Source organism: Biomphalaria glabrata, chromosome 7, assembly GCF_947242115.1.
Source record: "Biomphalaria glabrata chromosome 7, xgBioGlab47.1, whole genome shotgun sequence".
Classification (NCBI taxonomy): domain Eukaryota; kingdom Metazoa; phylum Mollusca; class Gastropoda; family Planorbidae; genus Biomphalaria; species Biomphalaria glabrata.
Genome location: NC_074717.1, coordinates 27985330 through 28002682, shown reverse-complemented (window position 1 = coordinate 28002682; position 17353 = coordinate 27985330). Strand labels below are relative to the sequence as shown.

Genomic DNA, 17353 nt, shown 5'->3' with positions numbered 1-17353 from the left:
ACCTTCATGCTCCATAATGACAACAGAAAAAAAAAAGTTACACCACACGGAGATCAGACTCTAATTCATGGAGGGTACACGTGGGACGCAGCTAACGAGTTGTTTCTGAAAGTACCCCCCCCCCCCCCATCCAACAATTTTCTCTTTTTTTCCCCGATTTTTTTTCCGCCCCAGCGTCTGGCAACAGCTGCACCTTCCTCTGTACTGCCTTGTAGAGCCTCTACTCTCTCTCTTCTCTCTTCTCTCTCTCTGTCTCTCTCTCTCTGCACTGTCATGTTGTCTTTTTTTTTTTACCGTACTACAATTTTTTTTGTTGTTGTCCTGCTGGTGGACAAAAGGAAACTCTAAAGATAGAATGTACACAGAAGCGCGCTCACCGTAAGAAACGAAGCCCACTGTTATACGGTAATCTATTTTTTCAAAATAAACGAAGCTACAGCAGTAGCTTTACCAGAGCTACAAGTTTAACTGTTTCAGAAGAAACTTGTTGTCAGAAGCAAAGTGATCGAACCCAAAACACTGCACTTGTATGTATGTGTGCTATCTCTGAACTAAATTTGACCATGTAACGAACACTTAACATTCTGTTTCCTTCTTTGCTTAACGACATTGCTCCACATCAAATGAAAAACGAAAGCGTCATTGTTTTTCCACATTGCCACACCCTCTTTTCCGCTTTTTATTGAAGAGTGACAACTAACTAGATGGAATCTTGGATAACCTGTCGGGATCTTGCTCATCACTTTGGGAATGTTCCAGAGCGCATGAGTTTGAAGACATGAAGATGGTTCGGACATTGAGCTGGTCACGCAGAACCATTTCACTAGCTGGTTCATATACTGAGTTGGTGTCAATGCATGGCAGACGAATATTAGAGACTGACTCAATGGTGTAATACTGGGTTCTTACTTCCTGAAGTGCTCTAGACACGTGACGAGACAAACACTATACGACTGACTCAAGTCCGTTCAGCAGACAACATGAAGATTTTATTTACAACATAATAATAATATACTGCACTCCTTGTTAGTGCTACAAGTCAAGAAATAATAATCCTATCCGCATAACAGCGGTATCAAAAGTATCCAATACGTTAACAACAAATCACGTCCGCATCTCAGCGGGTAACAATAAGAACAATTACTACTAGTGACACTGGAGCTTCAACTATAGATATCCATTGAAATACGAATAATACCTTAATATCCAATAAGCACATTATGAAATCAACTCTCAAATATTATTAATCAACAATGACTAGTCCTTCGACTCTCATGCTATATGCATACATATCCACCAGTCCAGGAGGGAACGTCCAACCTTCCTGTACCGGGAGCAAGACCTTACTAACTTGATTTGATTTGACTGAACTCAAAGTCAACTTTCATTCTACTTCCTGTTTTCTACATCAGGAATTCCACGTGTCTTTTAAACTATTAACATGACGTGAACTTTAGATCATGCAATGTCAACTAAGACTGTGACAGTTGGTCACACAGAGCCAGTTTACTATCTGGTTCGGACATTGAGCTGGTCACGCAGAACCATTTCACTAGCTGGTTCATATACTGGGTTGGTCACACAGAGCCAGTTTACTATCTGGTTCGGACATTGAGCTGGTCACGCAGAACCATTTCACTAGTTGGTTCATATACTGAGTTGGTCACACAGAGCCAGTTTACTATCTGGTTCGGACATTGACCTAGTCACGCAGAACCATTTCACTAGTTGGTTCATATACTAAGTTGGTCACACAGAGCCAGTTTACTATCTGGTTCGGACATTGAGCTGGTCACGCAGAACCATTTCACTAGTTGGTTCATATACTGAGTTGGTCACACAGAGCCAGTTTACTATCAGGTTCGGACATTGAGCTGGTCACGCAGAACCATTTCACTAGTTGGTTCATATACTGAGTTGGTCACACAGAGCCAGTTTACTATCTGGTTCGGACATTGAGCTGGTCACGCAGAACCATTTCACTAACTGGTTCATATATTGAGTTGGTCACACAGAGCCAGTTCACAGTTTTGGACATTGAGCTGGCCACACGGAACCAGTTCACTATCTGGTTTGGACATTAAATTGGTCACTCATACCCACTTAACTAGATATTTCTAACTATGAGCTGGTCACAGAAGATCATCGTACTAGCAGTTCATTGTTTCAAGCTTAATCAACTTTTATCACCTTTAAGACACCAATTGGAGGCGCACTGGCTGAGCGGTAAAACCCAAAGCGTTTGGCTTCCGAACCGGAGGTACCGGGTTCGAATCCTGGTGGAGAATTGGATTTTTAATTTCGGCATCTTTGGGCGCCTCTGAGCCCACCCAGCTCAAATGGGTACCTGACATTAGTTGTGGAAAAGTAAAGGCGGTTGGTGGTTATGCTGGCCACATGACACCCTTGTTAACTGTGGGCCACGGAAACAGATGACCTTTACATCATGTAGGCTACTCTACAGATCACACTAAGTGTATGAAGTCCTATTTTATGAATAAGCTGCAGGGCTCTAAAAAATTACCACAGTGACTTTTTCAGTGGTGTCATTGCTCATTTGGCGACACATCATTTACGCCGTATTGCTTAATTCATTCAGAAAATGTATCACTCAGAGGTGACACTCTATGCAGTGGCGGAACCGTGAGTCATAAACCAGCTACCCCAAGTACGTTCACATTAATGATCCATTTATCTTATCTTATACAATGCAGACGTTTCTATACATTTGTATAGGAGTGACTGGAAAAAGCTTGTTATAATTTTTTTTAAAGTATCGTATTATTCAATAATTCTGTACCGCCTTAGAAAAGTAGGCGATACGCTGTGATATAAAAGGAAATAAAATGAAATGCTTATACATGTGATTTATCATACACACAATATAGCCAACAGTTGTACTCCGAATATAAATGATTGTTATGGAATAAAGAACTCAGTGATTGACGTTGAGTCTGTATTCGTGAGTGTGTATGAGTGGCTCAATAGATAGTGATTACATGCACCAATCATCTGTCTTCACACATGTGTTACAGGAACCAGTGCTTAAATGCACCAATCATCTGTCTTCACACGTGTGTTACAGGAACAAGTGCTTACATGCACCAATAATCTGTCTTCACACGTGTGTTACAGGAACCAGTGCTTACATGCACCAATAATCTGTCTTCACACGTGTGTTACAGGAACCAGTGCTTACATGCACTAATCATCTGTCTTCACACGTGTGTTACAGGAACCAGTGCTTACATGCACCAATCATCTGTCTTCACACGTGTGTTACAGGAACCAGTGCTTACATGCACTAATCATCTGTCTTCACACGTGTTACAGGAACCAGTGCTTACATGCACTAATCATCTGTCTTCACACGTGTGTTACAGGAACCAGTGCTTACATGCACTAATCATCTGTCTTCACACGTGTGTTACAGGAACCAGTGCTTACATGCACCAATCATCTGTCTTCACACGTGTGTTACAGGAACCAGTGCTTACATGCACCAATCATCTGTCTTCACACGTGTGTTACAGGAACCAGTGCTTACATGCACCAATCATCTGTCTTCACACGTGTGTTACAGGAACCAGTACTTACATGCACCAATAATCTGTCTTCACCAGGAACCAGTGCTTACATGCACCAATCATCTGTCTTCACACATGTGTTACAGGAACCAGTGCTTACATGCACCAATCATCTGTCTTCACACGTGTGTTACAGGAACCAGTGCTTACGTGCACCAATCATCTGTCTTCACCAGGAACCAGTGCTTACATGCACCAATCATCTGTCTTCACACGTGTTACAGGAACCAGTGCTTACATGCACTAATCATCTGTCTTCACACGTGTGTTACAGGAACCAGTGCTTACATGCACTAATCATCTGTCTTCACACGTGTGTTACAGGAACCAGTGCTTACATGCACCAATCATCTGTCTTCACACGTGTGTTACAGGAACCAGTGCTTACATGCACCAATCATCTGTCTTCACACGTGTGTTACAGGAACCAGTGCTTACATGCACCAATCATCTGTCTTCACACGTGTGTTACAGGAACCAGTACTTACATGCACCAATAATCTGTCTTCACCAGGAACCAGTGCTTACATGCACCAATCATCTGTCTTCACACATGTGTTACAGGAACCAGTGCTTACATGCACCAATCATCTGTCTTCACACGTGTGTTACAGGAACCAGTGCTTACGTGCACCAATCATCTGTCTTCACCAGGAACCAGTGCTTACATGCACCAATCATCTGTCTTCACACATGTGTTACAGGAACTAGTGCTTTTAATTAAATAGGAATTCAACTCAAGCAAAAAAAAATGGAGAAAAAGAACAATACATCGAGATCTCAACGGCTATGAGTCGCTTCCTTCTGATTACTTTGACGGCAGACCCTAGCTTCATCCCCCCCCCCTCTTAGTGTGAGTACCTGCTGTAGTGCTCACAGCTGTCGCCAGGCGCTCGTTTATTGCCCAACACCCTTCCATCATCTACCCACCCCCACAAGCCATTGTCTACATGGACTCCCCCCCCCCCCCACCGCTCCGTCCACGCACGTACCCATGCCACTGCAGTAGAGACACAGGATCACTTCTTTACTTAGGTATTAAAACATCATTGGAAATCTATACACTCTTGTTAGGGATGAACTATAGAAGGATAGGGAGACACGGGGCAAGGGGTGTGTGTGTGAGAGAGGTTTAGCGATCTTGTCCATGTCTTCTTTACATGTGTCCCTTCACATACAAACACACATACCCTTTCTCCCTGTAGGACTTTGATAGCTTCGTTATATAGTACGGCCTGATACTAATACACACAAATATATATATCTTCAAAATAAAGCGTGTGTGTGTGTTTGTAGAATGCCAATCACTAGCGCAAATCATTAACAAAACTTATCAAATGTTTGCTTTATTAAAACATTTTTACTCTGTAACCGGTGGGTAAAACTAAAACTCTGGCCATATCGCAAGTTCCTCCGGGCTCGCATAGACCTACCTTCGGGGAACAGTACCAGGAAAAAAAAAACCAGGCAGACCGAGAAAGCGAAAGAAAGACATCATTAAAGAATGGACGGGCCTTTCATTGAAAGAGATTCTATCCCAAGGCAAAAGACAGAGAGGAATGGAGAAAACGGTCAGCAGATCTTGTGTTGTGCCCCAACGGTTCAATAGACTAGGGCAGGGGTTCTCAACCTGTGGGTCGCGACCCCCTTGGGGGTCGATTGACGATTTGCCAGGGGTCGCCTAAGACCATAAAAAATAAGGATTGTTATTGTCTATTCTTCTATTGCTGTGTGTGTCTAGGGAAAGGGGGGGGGGTCGCGGCAGAGTGGGAGATTGTAAAAAGGGGTCGCCGAGCTTAAAAGGTTGAGTACCGCTAAACTAGGGGATAGGGTGAAGGAACCGGTGGTTCACGAGAACGTTGTGTTATGAGGCCAGCTGGCCTCGGTTGACACCTAGTAGCAAGCCTAGTAGGCCTAATCATTGCTAGAAAGTCCACATTAACTCAGTCTTCAGTCCTGGGTTTCTGTGGCTATAACCCAATACTGTCAACTCGATACACATTCTACCAAAAAGATCCGAGACTTCTTGGTCTATATATTCCTTTTTTTTTTATCTCTTGTTTGTTAGCCACTGAAAGGTAGCAACGAATATCATATGGTAACAACAACATGTCTCGGGTGTAGCCATGGAAGTAGCACAGCTAGAGTTTGTCAACTGTATAAATATAGTGTGCTCAGTACTCTCTAGACGCTCTAGAAACACATTTCGGCAATTAAAATTACACACACGCACACTCACACAAAACTTGTTAATGACACACGTAGACACAAACATACTGTCCCTACAAACTTTCAAATATACAAATGTGTTTTTTATGTTATTTTTCATCTTTCCTAAACTAAAGACTAAATGATATTAACATTGGTTAAGTTTTTAAAGTATTACCTTGGAGTTTCTTCTCTTTCTTTAGCAACATGCTATTGCAACATATTTATTTTGTGGTAGCGTTTTATTATCTTATCTTATTACAGACGTTCTTTCAAAAGCAGAAGATAATTACGTATTACGCGTATCCTTTTGTTAATTTGTTCACGCTTGTTAGTTAGAGGCCTTAACTCTACTAGGTCGTTGGTTTTCCTGACTGATTCAGGCAACTGATTTTATGGTCCGGTGGCACTAGGGCGGTAGGAGCACTTATCTATATATTCTCTTTTGTTGTTGGGGTATAGTTCTCATCGTGTAACTCTTTCAAAAAAAAAGGAAAAAAAAAAACACACACTCACAATTGGCTGCTAAAATCAATCTTTGTGATGATATAATATCCAACGAAAATGTCCTGAAACAATAAATACATAACGACCAATAGATCTATGTATTGTTACGTTACCATTAACATGATTCAGTCCCACTATTGACCTCTGCATGGTGACTCGACAAAAAAGCGCGAAATTTCCCGACAAAATAGCGCAAGACAAAATAGCGCGGACAAAATAGCGCGAAATTTCCCGACAAAATAGCGCGGACTTATATATGATGTGTATAAAAGTACCGGATTATAAGTAATTTAATGTCCTGGCAGCATTTTTGTTGATATCTTTATCTTTTCAATATGAATAGATCTGAAAGTATGCTATGTTTGCAGAGAACGAGCGTACTTTAAATGTTATATCATTCCCCTTTGTCACCAATATTTAAAATGCATAACTTGCTAAATATAGGATTTTGTAATGTGCTGACCCCGTTCAAGCAGTGATGGAATTTCTACGTGACATTTCCTACAATTTAACTTTGTGAAAGTTTGTTTGTGTGTGTTTATAAAATCTGACAAGTATCTTTGCCTGTTTTCGAAGTACACTTTTTGAATTTAAATAAATGATTTATCTTAACATTATTCATTATTATAATTTTTGCTTACTGTTTGCATATTTATATTTTATGATATCTAAAGTGTTTCATGCCAAATGACTGAAAAATAATGATTTAAAAAAATGTTGGCTCTATTAATATTTTACAATATCTAAAGTATTTCTTTCAAAACGACTGAAATATATTTTGTCGGCGCTATTTTGTTCTTTTCCGCATTGTTTCCTTGCTAAAGAAGTCACCAAAGTTTTGACTGTATTCTATAGAAAACATCCCCCCTCCCACACAATATACACGCGGCTCTTGGTGGTTGAGTAGTAAAGCGCTTGGTTTCCAAACCGAGGGATCTCAAGTTTTGATTCCGATAAAGACTGGACATTTTTTACTTCAACATTTGAGGGCACACCACTAAGTCCACCCAATTATATTTGTTACCGGACATTAGTTGGTGGAAAGTAAAAGCGGTTGATGGTTGTGGTGAATTGTCGCATATAGAATCAGATGAACATGGATTCCAAGGTTTGAAGGGATACTTTTCTTTTTTTTTTTTCCCTTAGTATATTCAAATCTCTCTCCAATGCACTAACTCTATTGTAGTGCTGCATAGCACTATGTCCGCCCCTCCCCCTTCCTATTTCCCGGTGGCATGTTGTCTTTGCCGTAATCTGTTTTCAGTCTAATCACGTGATGCTGTTCTTCCATTGCCAGGTCATCTGACTGCACGCCACTGGCCTGTCACTGAGGAGCGCGCGAATACTCATACACACACAGGACAGAGGCACACACACACACAGGCACGCCAGAAGACCAGTCCTCCTCCACCTCCTCCTTGCCTCCCGGTACAAAATGGAGGAGGCCCTATGAAAGTCAACAGTGAGGTGTGGAAGAAACAAATCTTGGTGACTGGCACACTGTCAGGTAAACAAATAGACCTGGAGATAGGTGAACTGTATCTGGCAGTGGTGGATACTACGGGAATCTGTTAGGTCAATGGGAATGAACTCAAAAGAGAAGAGAAAAACAAAAAAAAAAAAAGGAGGGGGGGGCGTAGCTTATCTTTAATAAAAAATGGGGGAGGGTTTGAAACTATTTCAGGAATTCGGGAAATTGGGACTTAAATATTTGACCGTCTGATCGATTTAGGGAATTTATTGGCCGAGAGGGCAGAGCAAAGCTGCTTTATGTGACAAGAAATCTTTTCAAATTATTTCGAAAATGAGTTGACCTTGAGAGATTTGAACTAATGATGGTGTTGGAGGGTAGTGGGACAGTGGGATTGTCAAGTCATAGAGATAGACTTGCTGTCTTATGGTGAAGAGATAGACTCGTTATCTTATGGTGAAAAGATAGACTCATTATCTTATGGTGAAAAGATAGACTCATTATCTTATGGTGAAGAGATAGACTCATTATCTTATGGTGAAGAGATAGACTCGTTATCTTATGCTGAAGAGATAGACTCATTATCTTATGGTGACGAGATAGACTCATTATCTTATGGTGAAGAGATAGACTCATTATCTCATGGTGAAGAGATAGACTCGTTATCTTATGCTGAAGAGATAGACTCATTATCTTATGGTGAAGAGATAGACTCATTATCTTATGGTGAAGAGATAGACTCATTATCTTATGGTGAAGAGATAGACTCATTATATTATGGTGAAGAGATAGACTCATTATCTTATGGTGAAGAGATAGAGTCATTATCTTATGGTGAAGAGATAGACTCGTTATCTTATGGTGAAGAGATAGACTTGTTATCTTATGGTGAAGAGATAGACCTGCTGTATCATGTTTATACTATCTTGAGAAGTGTGTATCTTTAAAATTAAAACATCAAGTAATTTGTTTAGTTGAAACCACAAACGTAATTAAATGCAATGGAACAGAGGAGCGGGGGGGGGGGGGGAAATAAAGTTGATTTTTTATAAGATGTTTTTCATATGTCTCGTCAACTTTCTCCCCAAATTCTTTTCACATTTCTGACCCAAATGTCCCAGAATTTGTACATAAAACATTGTAATAATTACTTGTCATTCTCTTTTCAAATTTGAAGCTTTCTACAATGGCGTTAGTTATCAATTCAAAGAGAGTGGCTCGTTTCTTCAAGTCAAACATAAATGTATAGAAATAAATAATTATAACAAGAGTTGTTCTTCCTTGTGACTCCCTTTATAAAAATATAGCCCTCCCGTTGTTTTGTCTTTTTCTAGATCCATTCCTGGTCATCTTTAAAAAGTTTGTTCACATTAAAAAGAATTTAAGCTGGGGATGAGCAAGGGGTGTCTAAAGAAACACAACTTTACAAACATTTGTTTTAAAGGTGACACTAGACACTGATTGTATGTAGCACACACCAAGACAAGACTTATTGGCTATCAACTTTATTATTCTTGACATTCTATCTCAATCAGTACATGCTGTCTCCTCAGTACATGCTGTCTCCTCAGTACATGCTGTCTCCTCTGAACATGCTGTCTCCTCTGAACACTGACCTAATTGTTTCCCAGTTGTTTTGTTTCGTCTCTTAGTGTCTGTCTTTGAATCTAGAAAAACAAAATGGCCACACAACTTCTGCAGATCTTTCCGTTCGTTATGCTAGCTACAATTTGATCATAGCTGCTGGATACATCTCTTAAATATCTCTACATGTCATATTTAGCTCTTCAAACACCTTCTTGCCACCCACACACACACACACACACACTTAGGGTTCGCCCTCCTGAGTCTGCTAATGAAAGTCTGCTATGGTTGACTGACGAAACGTGTGGTGATAGACCTTCCTTCGGGGTCACTCTCTAAGCAGACGGTACTTTCAGGCTACATTTAGGCCGTCTACCTGGAAGCAGACATCAACTCATCCGTGCTCCCTCTGGTGAGCAGTTAGCTGGTCTGAGCCGAGACGTGTCAAATTTTCTCTTTGCTTTTTTTTTTTTCTTTCCTATTCCTGCTTCGACCCAGACGTTTCACTTTTGTCACGAACTAAACTGGTACCCCAGACATTGTTAAGATCATGACATTTCACAGCCAGCTGGAAACGGTGGGAGAAAAAAGGGGGAAGGAACGAAATGTCTCTGCATCTTCACCCCTCTCCGCCCCCCCCCCTTTTTTTTTTCTTTCCTTTTAGCTCGAGACCTTAAAAGGAACTATCCCAGCATTCTTTGTTGACAAACTTTTACCGGCATTTGAAAACGTAGCCTTCTGGCACTCGAGCCTTCCTTCCCCGCCCCTAAATCTCTGTTTGAACCTCTGCATTACCACAAGCGCGTCCCTGCACACACCCATTTCTCTCCCCCCCCCTTCTATCTCGGTCCTCTTTCATCTCAGTGTCTCCTAGCTACTTGTTGTAAGGCTCAGGACTTTGTGCTATATTTAGAAACAGGTGGCTAGGTGTTTTTTTTTCTTTAAGTCTGAAAGTGGAAGATCCGTGGCAGTATCACGTGACCTGTGGTTCCACCCTTATACTGTCGCAGACTTTGATCACAGGAAGAGACGGAATTCAATTATCATTTACATTGAATCTTTTTTTTTTTAGACTTTTATCTCTGTCACTCTTTGTTATGTGAAATATAAATAGAAGTTTGTTATTGTGTTTCTAGAGGTCTAGTTCACTACCTTGTGCTTTTGTGGATATAATAATATTGATAAAAAGGGATGGATGTCTGGTCGTGTGGTTTGCACCTTCAACGTTCACCACTATCGCCCCCGGGGTTCCAACTCTGTCCGCTTCCATTCCCTGCTCAATTGCATGACGTTTGGGCTAGTGTGTAGATTTAGGAACATCTGAAACTTATCAAACCGTCAAAACAAAATCAACTCAGACAGCTAACGAATCAAACAAGCTAACGACTCATGACAATTTAGTGAAAAACAAATGGACAATCTATTTCAATGCGATTGGATTTAAGGAGCTCTTCTACAGTATGAAGTCCAAATGGCGCCATTATCGATTTCATGATTGATTTCTAAGTAGTTTACTTTTTCAACGAGGAAGTGAAGCCCTCACTCGAAGGCCGTAGCTTGTGTCACTCCTAGAAAACACATTTGTCAAAATATTAAAAATAATTCGAGTGATTTCCAACGTTTACGAAACAATTGATTCAAGTGTAAGTTTTGACAACCCTTTGCAATCTCAAATACTATTTATGAGAGAAGGTGCTTTAAAAAAAAAAAAGGGTGGCCACATTTCTAGATTTATGTTCGGGAAAGCAAAGAATAAATGATTTGAGACTTCCCTAACTTCATACAAGTCCAAAGTCTAACCATGTCGAATAATATAGAATTTAGTATGTTGAAATGTTTTCAGTTATTTGTTAGGATTTATTGTTATATTGGTTTTAGTTGTTGTTTTTTTTTTTAGGATTTTCGGTACTGGCACCTTCAATCTAAAAAGGGAGAAGGGGCGCGAAATCGGTCACCTGGAGCGTGCTCACTGAAGCGCACGAGGCAGACGACAGCAGACGTAATTAGTTTTCTGGCCAATAACGGACATCGGTAGTAGATTGCCTTGAGGATTTAGTGCGTCTCTATCCTCTGCCATCTCCGTGGACGCAACGTGTGTGTGTGTGCGCGCGCATTCTTTCTCTTTCTCTGTATCTCTCGCTTTCTCTTTCTCTGTATCTCTCGCTTTCTCTTTCTCTGTATCTCTCGCTTTCTCTTTCTCTGTATCGTTCTCTGTATCTCTCGCTTTCTCTTTCTCTGCATCTTTCTCTTTCTCTGTACCTCTCGTTTTCTTTCTCTGCATCTTTCTCTTTCTCTGTACCTCTCTTATCTTCTTATCTTATATAATACAGACGTTACTTCAAAAAAGAAGATGATTACGTCCTACGCGTCTTGCATTTAGTCATGCATATTAACCAATGACTTAAATTCTGCCAAGTCACTGGTTTTCCTGGCTAGCTCAGGCAACCCATTCCATGCTCTAATAGCACTAGGGAAGAAGGAGTATTTGTACAAATTTGTCCTAGCATATGGGACGAGGAATGTGCCTTTATCTTTGTGTCTTTCAGAGTATTTTATTAAATTTTGTTTTTGTATTTGAAGATTATGGTTCAGTGTTTTATGTATGATTGCTACTTTACTTTTGAGCCTTCTGTCCTGAAGGCTTTCTAAATTTAGTGATTTTACTAAAGGTGTTACTCTAGTCAAATGTGAATATTCGTTTGTTATGAATCTCACTGCTCTATTTTGTGTCTGTTCCAGTTTTTTAATGTTTTCTTGGGTTGAGGGGTCCCAAACGGAGGATGCATATTCTATTATTGGCCTAACCAAGGTTAAGTAACATTTTAGTTTTATGTTCTTATTTGATTTATAGAAATTTCTTTTAATAAATCCTAATGCTTTGTTTGATTTTTTTGTAGTTTCATCAATATGTGGATTCCATGATAGTTTTTCATTTATTATAACACCTAGGTATTTTGCGTTTTTAGTCTGTGATACTGGTTTGCCATGAATAAGATAAGTGGAATTAATTTGTTTTAGTTTTTTTGTTACTCTTAACAACTGACATTTTTCTGGGTGGAAAGACATGCTCCAATTTGATTCCCATTTCTGTAATTCATCTAATTCTCTTTGTAAAATATCTGTGTCTTGTGTTGTTTTTATTGTTCTATATATTATGCAATCGTCTGCAAATAATCTGACTTTTGTTCCTGAACTAATGCAATTTGGTAAATCATTTATGTAAATTAAAAATAGTAGTGGACCCAAGACTGTACCTTGAGGTACACCTGAGTTTACTGTTATCGGTGTTGATTTAGAGCCATTTATTATTACAGTTTGTTCTCTCCCTATCAGAAAGTCTTTAATCCACTGATGCAGTGGACCATTAATGCCGAAATATTTTAATTTTTTTAAGCAAACTATGGTGGTGAACTTTGTCAAAAGCCTTAGAAAAATCTAGTAAGATAGCATCTATTTGTTCACTATTATCTAAACCTTTTGAAAAATCATCAATTAGTCCTATTAGTTGTGTTTCACATGATCTATATTTCCTAAAGCCATGTTGGTATGGTGTGAGGACATTATGTTTGTCTAAGTGGTTTATGATGTTGCTACATATTATGTGTTCTAGGATTTTACATGTGATGCTGGTAAGTGATACTGGTCTGTAGTTTCCTGGGTCAGATTTTTCTCCTTTTTTAAGTAGGGGGGTGACATTAGCTTCTTTCCAGTCCTTTGGTACTCTGCCCTGGTTAAGTGAAGCCTGAAAGAGTATTTTGAACACTGGGGCCAGCTCATTACTTAGTTCTTTGAGTAATCTAGCTGGAATACCATCAGGTCCAGAAGCTTTATTTGGTTTGGTGTTGGCTAATAGTTTTTGAATTCCATTTTCTTGTACTACTATATCTTCTATGTTGTCTACTTGGTTCAAATTCAGTAATATGTCTTTGTCTCCTGGGGCTGAGAATGCTGATGCAAAGTATTTGTTTAGAATGTTTGCTTTAGTTTCATTATCATTATGTATTATGTTATGTTCATCTTTTAATGGCGCTACGCCTGTTGTTTCCATTTTCTTAGACTTAATGTATGACCATAGGTTTTTGTTGTTATCTTTAGATATTACATTGTTTATGTATTCACTCTGCAGCTGTCTGCTTACTTTTTGGGTTAAGTGTTTAATTTTTATATACTTTTTGTAAACTCTTTCTGCATTAGTTTCTTTAAATTTTCTATAGAGGTTTTCCTTCTGTTTACAAAGCTTCTTTAGTCTATTATTAAACCAGCATTTATTTATTTTGTTTGATGTGTATATAGTTGGTATATGATTTTCTATAATGCTTTTAAGATGGTTTTTAATGAAATTCCAGAGGTCATCAACTGGTTGGTTAATGTCTTTTTCTAATAAGAATGTTTGTTGAAAGTTTAGTGCAGCTTGGTGTAGTTGTGTTAGGTTACATTTATTCCAGAGTAAGATTTTTCTTTTGGGTTTTGTATTGGCTACTGCTTTTATCTGACTGTGTATTTTTATGATCTCATGGTCTGATAGACCAGGGATAATTTCATTATCAACTACTAATCCAGGTCTGTTGGTTAAGAAGAGATCTAATGTGTTGTTTAATCTAGTTGGCTTTTTAATGATTTGATCTAAACTTAGGTTCTGTAAAGTTTCTATAAAAAGCTCATTTATGTCCTTAAGGTTTTGGTGTTTATCTATGGCTAGTGTTTTCCAATTTATATCAGGTAGGTTGAAATCACCCATAATCCAAAAAACTGCATTTTTATTTGTCTCTTTAAGTGTAGTAATCTGATTACATAGTTCCTGCATGTATTCTAAACTAGAATTTGGTGGTCTGTAAATGCTGCCTATTATTAGGGATGTTGAGGTGGTATTAATTTTACAAAATGTTGATTCTACATTTCTCGCTTTCTCTTTCTCTGCATCTTTCTCTTTCTCTGCATCTTTCTCTTTCTCTGTACCTCTCGCTTTCTCTTTATCTCAATTTCCATCAGAAAGCCAGCTCGCCTCACTTCCTAGTTTTCAAATATCTAATGCACCATTCATTTTGTTTGACGCGGGATACTTCGTCATCTACGGCAGCGTTTCTCAACCTGTGTGGCGCGACCTGTTTACACGTGGCCAAGGCACAATACAATCTATTATAATTACATTGCAGTTTTAATTTGGGTCAAGTAAAAAACAATGTTTAAAAAGACATTATCAATGTTTGAAAAAAAAATGAGATGGTCTTTAAGTAATTCCCAGACTTCTCGGGGAGGGGGGGGGCAGCATCGCCTTCTGGCTACCTAGTATTTCTATTTTTGTTGAAAGGGTTGGGGGTTCACACGTTGAGATTCACTGATCTAGATGTATCTTCTATAAAGTAAACTTATCTCAAACACAATAGGCTCAAGATTGCTAAGACATGCATTCTCCATCCAGATGTATTTGTGTTGACTTGCATGTGCTAGTATGTGTAACTGTTGTGTGTCAAAATTATTCAAATTGTCACCACTTTGATACCGACAGATTTGATTGGCTGAGATTCTGTCTTTTCTTCCATGAGACATACAACTTCATTGGTTAAAAAAAAAAAGAAAAAGAACTAGGCCGAATGGTGTACTCTTTCCTGCTGTGGACTGTCAATGTATGCTCTTCATTCATACCGCTATAAAGTCATCCGCTCACACTCAATTCTTGTATTTATAGCACTGTTTAAAGAGGATCCTAATGTGACGAGTGAGGCTTGATGAACGAGAGGGTACTCACTACTCACGTTGGTGCAGGATCTATAAATAGGTGTTTGTTTTGTTTTGTTTCCGAAAGGGTAAAGACTTTTTTTACTTTCGACAAGTCTAAGGTTGTCCAAACCCAAATTTTGTTTCATTGACTCGAAGCAGTCATAGGATAGTTTTATTAATCATCCAATACAAAACCAGTATCAGTATTTTATAATCAGCTCAGTATTTTGTTTTATTCAGAAGGAAAAATTGAAGTTCAATTGGGCGTCATTGACATTGTTTTGTTGATCATAAAACTCATCAGCGACCAGGTTCCCTTGTTTTAGAACTTCTTTCAATTAGCATATCCAATGAGCCCTGGCTTTTACATACGTCCAAGCATTTACATGCAGTCAGAAGGTATTATGGGATACCACTCAAATACTTCTTGACTATACAATGTTGATGTTTTTTTAAAGCATTCTGGTAACTTAAATCATCCAGATCATTTTCTTCAAATCTTTTGAATATTTACTTTCAACAGAATACATCTTGTTAGAGTCAACTTGAATAGTAAGGACTCAAACTGACCCCCCCCCCCCGGTTCTTCTTTAGCGTTCTCCATTGTTCAAGTTTGGTTCAATTCCACATCTAGTGATGTCAGCTGTGTGTGTGTGTGTGTCTCACCTTGTGTCAGTCTTGTGTGTGTGTCTGGCCTTGTGTGTTGACTTGATTCATTGAAACAAAAGGTCTGCCTACTAACTACATTCAACTGCTAAAACTGATCCCCCCCCTTCTCTATCTACCTTTTCCTCCCCCCCCCCATCCTCCCACGTTAATGTTGCCAGTGTTGTTTTAACCTTTGCCCAATTCTGACACTTAAAATAAGAAAAGTCTCGTGCGTGCCTCACACAGAGCATGGGACCTCTGAGGATCTTTTGACAAATAGGTCGTATTGATAGTCTGAGGGTACATCCTTGTCATCTCTCTCTCTCTCTCACACTCACACACACTTTCTGTTTCCCTTCTCTCTTTTAGCTCCTATGTTATTCAAAGCTTCATTTGGGAAGAGGACAAACCAATAAAGGTGTAAATAGGTTTCAAAGTGTGTGGGGGAGTGGGGCCAGCTGCGGACCAAGGAGTTTATGTATGTGGCGGGGAGGGGGAGCAGCTGTGGGTCAGGGAGTCAATGGTGACGAGAAAAGGATCCGCTGGGGAAAACGGAGCCAAGAAAAAAAAGAGAGATTTCTTTTTGTACCAATCGGTGACGGCATTCAGTGTGTGTGTGTGGGGGGGGGTGGTGGATGGTAGTGTGTGCCATGAAATGTGTGTGTGTGTGTACTGAGCACCGATAAGACCCCATGGCTTATCCCTTCTCCCAATTCTAACCCTCTTGAACAAATCTTCAGTTTGTCTTTCGGTGCCTTATCTCATCCTCACAAGCTTTCAAAGAGGGAGAAAAAAAATTCTCAAAGAGGCCCAAGAGAGGAGAGTGGGGAAAAGGAAGGGTCTGATGTCAGGAAAGGAGGGGGGGGGGGGAGGAGGAGAGACGGGAAATGTTGGGAGGAAGCATTTTACTGAGACTGCTACTGAAGGATTCTCCAACTCCCCCCCCTCCTCTCTCTCTTTTTTTTAGTGGCAAATTTTAATTTCCTCTTCCCATCATATGAAAGATCTGTTGGATTATTGTAGCACGACCTGGTCTCCCTTCCCCTCTGCTGGAATATCACAATCACAATTCCTGGAAAGTTTCCTAGTTGTTAAACTTCCCAGTCCAGAAGTGATCACATTTTATCTGAGGAATTGATTACAACTTTTTTTTACTTCGTTAGAGATGTGGGGAACATTCGAGCACATTCTTTTACACACACACAAATAAAAGAGCCAACTAGACAAATATGTCCTCCAACCCTGCCAATGTTAAAGTTAAATCCCCTCCGTATTACTAAATAGTTGTCCAAATGTCGCAGAGCTGCACTTTTTGAAAGTAATTCAATAACTCCTTGAGTCTCAGCTCAATACTCTAGTCACTGATGCTAGTCGAGAGGACATCATTATGTTGTTGTTGTTGCTCGTTTTACTGGCCACACTGTCTCCTCGCCTCGTTTTGTGACTTGTTACTGTCAGAAAGAAACAAACAAGAAAAAACATTTATGAAAGTCTTTGAGCAGATGCCAAGAAGTCTGCACAAATGAACATAGGGTTAGCCACATTCATTTATCTAAATCTTGTTTATTTTTTCCGAAGTGCAATTTTTGTTTTGTTTTGTATGACATGAGTTTTAAATAACAAACAAACA

The 17353-nt window shown here is 39.5% G+C and overlaps 1 protein-coding gene across 4 annotated transcripts in view; it reads left to right on the top strand.

Annotated features, from left to right (window-relative positions):
* Positions 1-17353, top strand: part of LOC106069881 (zinc finger protein Xfin-like) — a 78565-nt gene that overhangs the window by 18066 nt on the left and 43146 nt on the right. For 2 of the 4 annotated variants that reach the window (XM_013229675.2, XM_013229659.2), the window contains one exon: positions 7600-7809. The exons of the other annotated variants lie outside the window; for them this stretch is intronic. The gene's annotated coding sequence lies outside the window, so the exon portion shown is untranslated. The remainder of the gene's footprint in view (positions 1-7599; positions 7810-17353) is intronic. 4 annotated transcript variants of the gene reach the window in all.